Source organism: Furipterus horrens, unplaced genomic scaffold (genome assembly GCF_987537825.1).
Source record: "Furipterus horrens unplaced genomic scaffold, mFurHor1.1.pri manual_scaffold_10, whole genome shotgun sequence".
Taxonomy (NCBI): Eukaryota; Metazoa; Chordata; class Mammalia; order Chiroptera; family Furipteridae; genus Furipterus; species Furipterus horrens.
This window is the reverse complement of record NW_028327180.1, coordinates 61028062-61039167: the sequence shown is the minus strand read 5'-3', so window position 1 is coordinate 61039167 and position 11106 is coordinate 61028062. Positions and strand designations below refer to the sequence as shown.

Here is an 11106-nt window from a genome sequence, read left to right as displayed (position 1 = left end):
GAAATGTGACTTTTATTTCTCACTATTCATTATCCCACCAACCCATCTCTGAAAAATATCCTGTGCACAGTATATTGTTTGGGTTTTCAATGACTACACTCTTGTTCATTCATTAACCTAACCTGTCTAACCTATGTCTGGGAACAAAGTGAGTTTTAAAGAGTTGTGTAAAATATGCATAACGAAACACCGTTTTAACCATTTTTAAGTGTACAGTTCTGCCGCTTTAAACACATTTAAGTTCTTGCCTAACCATCACGACAATCTATCTCCAGAAATTTTATATCTTCCCCAACTGAAACCCTGAACACAGTAAACAATTACTCCTCACTCTTTCCTTCCCCCAGCCCCTGGCGTTCCCCTTTCTGTCTCTGTGAATTTACTGCTCTAAGTATCTCATATGAGGCAAATCATACAATATTTGTCCTTTAGTGACTGGGCTTATTTCACTTAGCATAATGCCTACAAGGTTCATTCATGTTGTAGCATGTGCCAAAATTTCCTTTCTTTTAAGGATGAATAATAATTCATTGCACGTGTATACTATATTTTGTTTATCCACTCATCTATCCATAGATACTTGGATTTCTTCCACCTTTTGGCTATTGTGAATAATGTTGCTGTGAACTTGGGTGTACAAATACCTGTTCGAGTTCCTACTTTCACTTATTTTGGGCATATACGAGAAGTGAAATTTCTGATGATATGCTACTTCTGGGTTTAGTTTTGTTTGTTTGTTTGTTTTTTGGAATCTCCATTTTCCACAGATGCTGCACACACACATACAAAAAGGTTTTTAAAACATCTTTTGAATAGGTAATACCCTAATACTGTTCAAAATTTGAACAATATATAAATCAGTGAAAAATGTCTAACTTCCACCCTTTCTTCTTAGGTAACAATTTGTGTATCTGTGTACAAGTCTTCCAGAATTTTGTGATGGAAGTATATTTTTATTTTCCTTTATTTTACACAAAAATGTAATTACAGCTCTGTTATATTTTGAAGATCTTTATCTCAGACATAAAATTTTCTCAATATCTTTTTGCAGCCTCTTACTATTCTGCTATAGATGAATCATAGTTTATTTAACACATGACCTACTGATGGACATTTATGTTGTTTCCAATCTTTTGTCATACAATTAATGCTACAGTTAGTAAGCATGCAGCATTGTCATTTCGCACTTCTGCGCTCATGTCTGTGTGACAAATTCCCAGAGGTGAGATTACTGGGTTAAGGTATATATACTTTTGTAATTTATAGAAATAGGCAAATCACCTACCAGCTGATGGATCCTACAGTTGTGGATCCCACTAGCTGATATTCCCTCCCACCAGCTGTGAATGAAATTGCCTGTTTCTCCAATGCTTTGTTGACAATGGGCTGTTTTAGCAAAAAAATCTAAACACGTGACTTTCCCCTCCCCCACATCCTTAAAATTGTCAAAGTTCCTCACTATCTATTCTACAAGATAATATCCATTGCAGGGCCTGCAGGACACCACCTGGCAGGAAAAGAACCCTCCTTTTGCCACTCGAAGGAGAGTACTCTGATAAAAAAAATTCTGAAGATCATAGTGTCATTCTTGTTTATGGTTTGTAATCTAGTTCTATAGAATGACATTATCTTTTTCTTTTCAGGCCTGTTTCTTTAGAGGCCATCATATTTTCTTCACTTGCAAAGCCACAACATCATTGGAAAGGCCTACTCAGTTATTTCTGACTCTGCAAATTTTCTCCCTTGCACAGGAAGAATCCAACCAGGTATAAGAAATTAATTTGTATATGATTTTTTACTTGGTTGGTGTCACATGAGTCATACACAAATTATTAGATCATGCATGTAGTTTGTGATGTGGTATACAATAATGATTATATATAATTTATAAACAAATTATTAATCAACTATCCACTTGAATATTTTCATTTAAAAACCTCATTTGAAACAGAAAATTATCTCCAAGAGATCCCTTAATATAGTCATGCTTATTTTCTAATGAGTTTAAAAATACTCCATTGTCAACTCTTTCTTAAACATCCCTGGTTTCCCTTTCTGGACTTTACCAAGGCATTCACCCAGGGTCTGTGTAGCATCAGGAGAGATGGCCCAACCCACATCAAATGCTCACCCTGTTATTTCATTGACATTTATATCACTTCATATGGATTTAAGGGTGCAGGTCCCCCAGATAAAAGACAGGTCTCAGTCACATGCTGGTGTCCTGGGGACTTTGAATTTGGGGTAAGCAGAAAGACAGTGTCAGCCAGAGCTACTTGATTATGGAGGACTGCCTGCAAACAGAAGAGTAGCCAAAACGATGACCCAGAATAAACTGCTCCTTCATTCTGTGTCAGGACCAGTTGGCTTAAGATCACTGGATATTTTGAGAGACCTTCTCTGTTGTCATTTCAGACGTTAGTTTCTAAGGGCAAGGGGGAGGCTTTTGAATACAGAAAGAATGCAAACTTGTTTTGTGATTAATAGTCAATGCATTACAGTTGTAAATGTACAAGCATAGTTATTCTTAAGGTTTTAAATCAACTTACAAATATTGTTTTTCTTATAAACTAGGAATTTTTGAAAGAAACCTTCCATTATATAAGGTGTCATCTTGAACATCTAAGCCATTGGTGATATTCTCTTCAACATTTCAAAGGACAATTATGGACTCATCTGTCTGAAACCCCATTTAGTAGGAGGAGAGGACGGCACTGGTCAGATCATACAGATAAGAGTGTAAAGCTGATGTCTGAACCTCCTTCACTCCTGCAGACTCCCAGCTTTAACTACCTACCCACAGCACCTAGAAACCCCAGGTGTATGGTTTACTTGCAATCTTCTGAATGAAACTATGTGCTCATTCATCTGCTCTAAAAAACTCCGCATTGAGGTCCCACTGTGCTCCTTATTGGCCTGGGAGTCCTTTAAGACTCGTGTCCTCCACACATTTTTTAACGCACTTGCAAAGAAAAACAACAAAATGTGGAGATGGAGTCATCAGGATGCAGAGCCAAAGGAGGTATATAGCTGTGGCTTCTTACTGTCCAAGCCCCTGGTCTTTCTTCTCTCCTTGAACCCACCAAGCTCACTCTTACTTTAGGCATCTTCTCTAATATCTTTGGAAGGTTGACTCTTTATCTTCCTGACTCAGTTCATTGTCACCTCTTCTGATAAATCTTTCCGGCCCCATCTCTCTAATGTCGTCTTTTGCTTGCCTGCCTGCCACTTTATCAGATCACCGTCTTTAATCTTTAATTTTTTCACAGGGGCAGGGGGAAGACAGAGAGAGAGAGAGAGAGAGAAAGAGATCCATTGATTGCCTCCCATGCACTGACTGGGGATCGAACCTCAGCCTTTTGGTGTACTGGGATGTCGTTCCAAGCAGCTGAGCCACCCTGCCAGGGTTGTGGTTATTTCTTTATCTGTTTGCTTGTTTGTTATTTTAATTGCCTATCGGAAGTTAAACATTAAATAGGAGGATAGGGACCTGGCCTGTTTCTTACCTCGATGTAATGAATAAATAGATGAAGTTTCCTTTTAATAGTGGCACATCATAGGTTTGCTGCAAGTGCCTCATCCATAGTAGGGCCTAAATTCATGGAATCTATTGCTATTAATATTATTTCCTAAATTTCAAAGGTCTCCAGAGTACCAGAACTACCAGAAGGAAGGGAGATGGTCAATAGAGTAACTATAGAAAGATTGTGTGATCTGAGGACTATAAAGAAAAGGGGGGTGTGAGTGAGAAGGTGGGGGAATGGGGCATGGGAAGTTGTGGAGGTAGAGGTAAAACAGGAATTGTGGAAAAGAGAAAATTGTTGAAGCTGGGTGATGGGTACTTGGGGTTTCATAACATCATCTTTCTACTTTAAGTTTCCTAATAAAAAAGGTTAAAAACAAAAACGAAAAAATACAATTAGTGAGAGATTAAAATTTTAGGTAGAAAATTTTATAGAGTAATGGTGTTGTAGAGTAAATGTGTTTTTTGTTTGTTTGTTTGTTTTAAAGTAAAGAGCTAGCAAAGCCACAATTAGAACCCTCAATGTGAATGAACCCACATCCTTTAAACTATTTCCCTAGGGTAACTTGGAAGTAGTGAGCCAGGGATCTTTGGCCTCATGTACTGCCCTGGCACCTAGATTTGGCTCTTTTCTTTTACTCTTTACTGGGGAAAAAAAATTTTTTTTTCTTTTGAGCTATAGGTAGACCGGAAGTGTGATTGCTGCCGGGGGAACAATAATGCTTTCAAATTGGGCAACGCTGAAAGGACAAAAGGGCTGGTGGAAAGGGGCTTCCACTGACAAACAGCTACAATTTCAGCCTCAAAAAGAGAATAATAGTGTTATTGAAACAAGATGAGTTTAAGAAAGCTACAAAGCGATAATGACAAGTTAGCAGTAATTGTAACCCAAAAGGAATATGCCTTACACAACAAGCTTGTTGCCCAGCCCAGCTGGTGCTTTGAGGTGAATTGTGTGGTTTTGGAGTTGTTCACTGTCTCCACAAGGAAGACGATGAGAACGCATGTTAGCTGAGGCACAGATCAAAATCCACCTGGAGAAGACAGGACTGAGTGATGGTTCTGGACTCTGACAGAGTCCTGGGGCCACCAAGGACTTTAGCTTGGAGGTGGGGGGCGGGGGGTTCTGAGGCTCTCGCTGCCTTTTCCCCTTGACCTTGGGATCCTGCTTCCCCACACACCTGCGAGCGTCCCACAGTCCCCAGGGCAAGTGAGGATCAGTGGGGCGAATGGCGGGCAGGAGAGCTCTGGAGAGACCGCGCTGCGCCGCCGCTGAGCACACAGCTGACGGTGCGAGGGCGGCCTGCAGGCGCCCGGTGGGTCTGCGTGGGGCGCGGGCACGCGGAGTGCCGGAGCGCACGGCGCCAGTGGAGCAACACAGGTGACCCCGCTGAGGACTGGCGGGCGAGGAGGTGTGGACTGGGGGCGGAACCAGTCCGTGCAGAGAAGCCTAGACTCGCTTGCGGCGGGGTCTGTCGGGTGGAGGGTGTCGCGATGGCCCTGTGCGCGGGGCGGGAGCAGCCGAGTTTCCACAGGAGTCCGCGGGCCGAACCAGCTACTTCCCCGTCGTGCTGACTTGAATTCCTCCCGCTGCCCTCTTTCCCTTTCTGCATCCCTTGGCTCCGTCTAATATGTACCTACCCTCTGTTGTCCTCACCTGTGACTGCTGGGTTCCCCCGGCCGCTTCTGTAGAACACTTCCCCGGGCTCACTTCCACCATCCATTTCCGACTCATTCCTCTTCCACTTTTTAATATTTCATTTATTATTGCGTGGCATTCCCGCCTTTTGTTGCCTTTTTATCGGCCTGGATTGCAAGCCCTCTGAAGGCAGTTTCTAATGACGCAGGCCATCTTCTTTGCACCACCGACACAGAGAGACCGGGAATATCCTGATTGAAGTGAACTGGTAATGGATTGGAAAAGACAGGAGCAGGGATAGAACTACAATAAAGTGTTTTATATATATATATATGTACGTTCCAACGACAACTAAAGAAAACAAATTCACTAATGACACTTCCTTGATGGAAGGAACCGGTCCATGCGACTGTTTCCGTCTGGTTTTGAACCCAGGGCCTTTCGCGTGTTAGGCGAACGTGACAACCACTACACTAGGGAAACAGTTACTTGGGGATTTTGTTTGTTTGTTTTTTCTCTGAGTCTTAAAAGGCTTAGATCAGCGGTTCTCAACTTGTGGGTCGCGACCCCTTTGCGTTGAACGACTCTTTCACAGGGGTCGCCTAAGACCATCAGAAAACACATATATAATTACATATTGTTTTTGTGATTAATCACTATGCTTTAATTATGTTCAATTTGTAACAATGAAAATACATCCTGCATATCAGATATTTATATTACGATTCATAACAGTAGCAAAATTACAGTTATGAAGTAGCAACGAAAATAATTTTATGGTTGGGGGGGTCACCACAACATGAGGACCTGTACTGAAGGGTCGCGGCCTTAGAAAGGTTGAGAACCACTAGCTTAGATCATGGTCACTGCCTAGGTTCCCAAGCCTCTCCTGCCAGTTCAGAGCCTTTCGATACCATTCCGTCCTGGAATATAAATACATGCCCCGGTGTTCCTCGATAATAAGTATTGTCAAACTGCAGAACACGACCCGTTAGTGGGTTATTAAATCAATCACGTCCAGTAATTAAAAAAAAGAAAAGGTTAACAAAAGCAGCGGGCCTCGCAGGACGGAAAGTAAAATGTAGCTTCGAAATAGTTCTAGGGAGACAGTTGCAGGGTTTAAATCTTCACATAATTTGTGTTCTGTTGATAGTTTGTACTTCTGAGGAAATGGTTTCGGACACGACCCCAGAAGGGAAAAGCTCCAAGAGCTAGTATATAAGCATCCCCCAAAACAAGACTGTACCGACCCAGAATGGAAGAAAGGGGTGCGGGTGGCGGTGGGGGTTGGGGGATAGCTCCGTGTATTCTGGGAATCTGGTCAGTTCCCAGGGGCCAAGGACCCACCAGGTGTGTCTTGTCATGCAGAGAGCAATTAAATTCATATAATTATTGTTAGTAAAATCTGTATAAGCTAGGGAGCGGGGATCGGTCCTCTGAAGCCCCACTCGTGGAGTGGACGCGCTGCCCGGGCCCCCTGGTGTTCCCACTAAGGCTCTGGAGGACCTCCGTCCGGGTCTTCCCGGAGTGTTGCTCTGTGACTTCCGATACTGATAGTTCAGTTGGTGATGTATTGCCCCTGAAACTCCCCTCTGCCTTTCCCTGTGTTTTACTAGGGATTTATACTTTCACTAATAAAACATTTTTTCCTTATCACTATCCAGAGCGCTTGTGCTTTCATTTTAGAATCCCTTTCAGTAGTGCTGAGCACAACACAGTTACAATCTAATAAATTAAACAACACAAAATGCATTCAAAGTATATGAGTTTTGAATATATTTCTTCAAAATGTAAATTAAAATAAGTAGAGGCAAAAAATAATTTTACACATGATTTGAGAATAATTATATTTTTCTTTAAAATTATGTAAAATATCTATTTTAAAAGGGGAGATTGAAATAAATAAATATCCAATTTAAAGTCAGTGATATTTAAGTACAGCTAAAAATGTTATTACATTTTGAAAATGTAATGAAGTCTTTCAAGTATTTTCTAAAAATAAAACTCATTGATCTTAGCACTTAATGTCCAGAATTGGGATGTTTTAATGCATGTTATATGTAGATCTACATATATGCAAATTTAAGAATAGTATCGATGGTTTAATATTGCTAAGTGTTTTCCCGTCTATTGCTCTTATTCCTGTAGACCTGGGGAGTCAAGAATTGGAACAGAGACTAAGTCCTAGGAGCAGGACTCCTTGATGAGTCTGTGACCCGGAAGCCCCTCTCCAGAGCGCTGGCAGGAGGACCTCTTGACAAGCCTAGTTCAAGTCACCAGGAGCCTGCAGGTATACCTAATCCATGGACGCTGTACCGCTTTCCCTTAGTAGACCATAATTTGATTCTACTGATCTGTACCCCCCACTCCCTTTTTGCACATTTCGACTCCCTTGGCATTGGTGGAAGCTTCTCTGCTGGCTTTCCTCCTCTTCCAACTCCTCCTCCACCTACTGGAGGCCTTCTCCCTGGAGAGTCAGATCTTTGCTCACAGATTGACCCAACCTCTATCCTCACATCTGTGGCTCCAGCAATGACTGTTCTCCCCAAGCTTCAGAACTACATGTCTTGGACATGTCCTTTTAGATGTCCCCCAACCTATTCAAGGCTGAACTCATTACAGTAGCACACTTTGTTTGTGGGAAATATGTTCCAAGACCCTCAATGGATGACTGAAACCATGAACTATGCTTTTTCCTTTCCACACATAAAAATGTATAGAAAATACATTTGGCATATCTGAATTGCCAGCACCAGTACTCTTGCATTTTAGGGCCATTATTAAGTAAAATAAGGTTCATTTGAACACAAGTACTGTGATACCTTGACATGCAATCTGATTACCCAAATGACTACTAACTTACTAACCTGGGGTAGCATATACAGTGTGGATATTGTGGACAAAGGGATGATTCATGTCATGGGCCAAAGGGATTGCAATGGTATGAGATTTCATCTTGCTACTCAGAACAGCGAGCAAGATGAATTATGAATTATGAATTATTTCTGGAATTTTTCATTTAATATTTTGGGACCATGGTGGCCCAGAGTAACTGAAACCAGGAAAAGTGAAACTGCTGATAAAGAGAACTGTACTTCTCTCTCCTCTGTAACTGTTATAAACCATCTGAAGCAGAAACCTGGGAGACCCTCTACTGCTGGAGGTACAAACCATGCAACCACCTTCACCTGCTGCTGCCTTGCTCCTTCATCAGCCATCTTTTGTCTGGACTACGGCTGTCCTTCCAGCCCCTCTTCCTGACACAGCCACACTCCCCTCATACCTCCTGCTCATCATTTCTGGAGGATAACTCTAAAACGGAGATCAGAGCAAGTCCCCCTGCCTCTGTGGCCTATCATCACCACTCAGAATAAAGACCAGGATCCCATGCTTTTGCTGAACATCTCACTTACTCAGAGGGGGGCATTTCAGACTCAGTAGGCAGTAGGGGCTGCAGTTGAAGGAGTGGAGAGGAGGGAAGCTGGAATTGTAGTAAAAAGCTCCAGAGAGTCGTCAGATTATTAGGAGACAAGGAAGAGAACCTTGTCTACTAATGATTTCCCTTTAACTAAAATGTCAACATTTATAAAGGAATGTTTTACAGTCCCAGTGAAGGTGGTAAAAATATTTTTAAATGACCCTGAGCCCCCAATTAGCAATCGAATCCAGGAGCCTTTGAGCAAGATGAAATGTCAAAGTTCACACTTCCAACACCAGGTTGTTGAGACCCATATGTTGCAAGGTAAGACCATAGCAACAGTGACTCCCCAGAGGCTCATGAAAGAGGACTGAATCAGCAACTCTGCCTATTTTACAAACTCTAATCTATACCAGTGCAGATTGCCCTCAGGGGTAGTGATGATACCACCTCCCGAACTCCCCCACTTTGGCTATCCTACGCTTACCAAGGTTAAGAAATCAGCTTTATATGATCAGCAGCCTTCTCTCTGGGCTGCTGTGTATGTGGGGAGACTTCTCCAGCCAGAAAATAGAAAATGGGCTAAGGAAATAGTCAACAAAAGAAATGAATTTCAATTGCAGTGAGGAAATATTTTGTGACAGGACTGGTCAAGTGAGGATGTTCATGTTAGGTAGGGTGTTCCAGAATAAAGAATATTTTTACATTCCTTTACGTGTGGAGGCAAATGTGGAGGCTGGAAAGTGTGGAGCAACATCTCTCAAAAGACAGACGCTTGAAATCGAGCGTAAAGAGAATATATCGAAGATGAGGGCCTCAGACTACAAAGGGTACTTCTTCCTTGTCCTGACCTGAAAACCAGGCAGCGGCGGTGAGAACGCGGAATCCAGACCTCTACCATCACCTAGTAAAGTGCTAGCAATAACTTCGGGCTACGATTTAGACTCATGAGCGTCCAGGCGGGAGTGTCCTGAAACCCCACTCAGCGCTTCAACGCTTCTCATCCAGGACACCTGGGCAGGTCTTCTTGTAAACCGAAGGGGCCTGATCCTAGTTGAATTTAGGTAAACGGCCTCAGGGGTAGAGGCTAGAATTTATCCGCCGGCACCCAACCCTCGCTCAAATCCCTTTAAGGCCTGCTAGGGCTTTACTGTTGGGTGTATTCCAATTCAAGCCCTTCGCTCAGCTGCTGGCGATCACTTGGACCACTTTTCTAGCTCTGGCGCCCCCGGTCCAGGAAGCCTTTGGTGGGGAGAGGACGCAGTTACCCTTTCCAAAAGCTTGCACGCCCAACGTGGAACCCACAAGCCTGAGACTGAGCTAGCCGCGCGACACTTAACAGAGCTCATTCTGTCTCAAGAGACCAAGATTCAGATGCCGGGATATGCATACACTTTGAGAACCAACTGTAGAAGTATTATGGACTGCCTGCTGTGCACCCAGCTCAGCACGTGGGTGAGATAGCCCAGTGGGTTTCTGAAGGGAAGATCAAAAGATCACTAGCTGCAGTTGGAGGCCTGAATTTATAACGTGAGCACTCTTGGAGTGGCTGCTGTGAGCTGACCCTCCTGTGGTCCCGCTTCAGTCACCGACTCCACGAAACAGATACACAAACACATGCCCTTTCTCCCATGTGACAACCACACGTCCTTCAGACGCTGGGATGAGGAAGTGACTCTGGAAATGGAGACTAAACCAAAATTTTGTTTCCGCCCGGTTTCGAACCGAGGACCTTTCGCGTGTGAGGCGAACGTGATAACCACTACACTACGGAAACTCCTACTGTTACACTGTGACTGATACCTTCCTTAATCCGTTCATAGCCCTGACTGGAGCCTAAGCTCCAATAGACTCTGGTTCAGGTCTTGTGGCCGCAGTTCTATGCTACAGCAGGACTCGCAGCTCTCGGAATGGCTTCCGATAGCCCACTCACGAGGATTCGTGGTTTTGGCACCACCCCCTTAGGAAGCATAGGTCCACTTGGAGTTTCCCCACGAGGCGGAGGTAAAATTATGCGTGCCCAGCCCTGGCATCACGCAGCGCCGGCACTCATTGTGGATTCTGTACACGAATTACGGTACACTTTCACTGCACTTTTTAAAAAATTGAACGACACAATTTTAAAAAGCATCAAGTATTATTTCTCTCGCACAAATAATCTATTTGACATAGATGCTCACAGTGACATCTTTACTAATACAGTTCTATATCCCGGATATGATTCTCTCAAGTAAAATCAATACCACAAACCCATTATGAGTCCCTGCTCTGAGACTGGGACCCCATGAAAATAGACCTCGAGGTATTTTGGGCACGGAGCACGAGTAGTGCACAGCTCAGAAAGTGATGAATGAATCAATGGCACGTAAGAGAAAAAAGGTTTTTGTTTTTTTTCTTTAAGGTAATACATTTATTTGGTTCGAAATTCAAAAGATACAGAACGACATATACGAAAAACTATCCTTCCTATCTCGGACCCTCGGCACGCCCAGAGAACCTCTGCTACTAGTTCTTCCTCCAGAGACA

At 43.1% G+C, this 11106-nt stretch overlaps 1 non-coding gene across 1 annotated transcript; it reads right to left on the bottom strand.

Annotated features, from left to right (window-relative positions):
* Positions 1-10284: 10284 nt before the first annotated feature.
* On the bottom strand, positions 10285-10357 carry TRNAV-CAC (transfer RNA valine (anticodon CAC)). The gene has a single exon. It is a non-coding gene; the product is annotated as a tRNA-Val (tRNA).
* Positions 10358-11106: the final 749 nt, after the last annotated feature.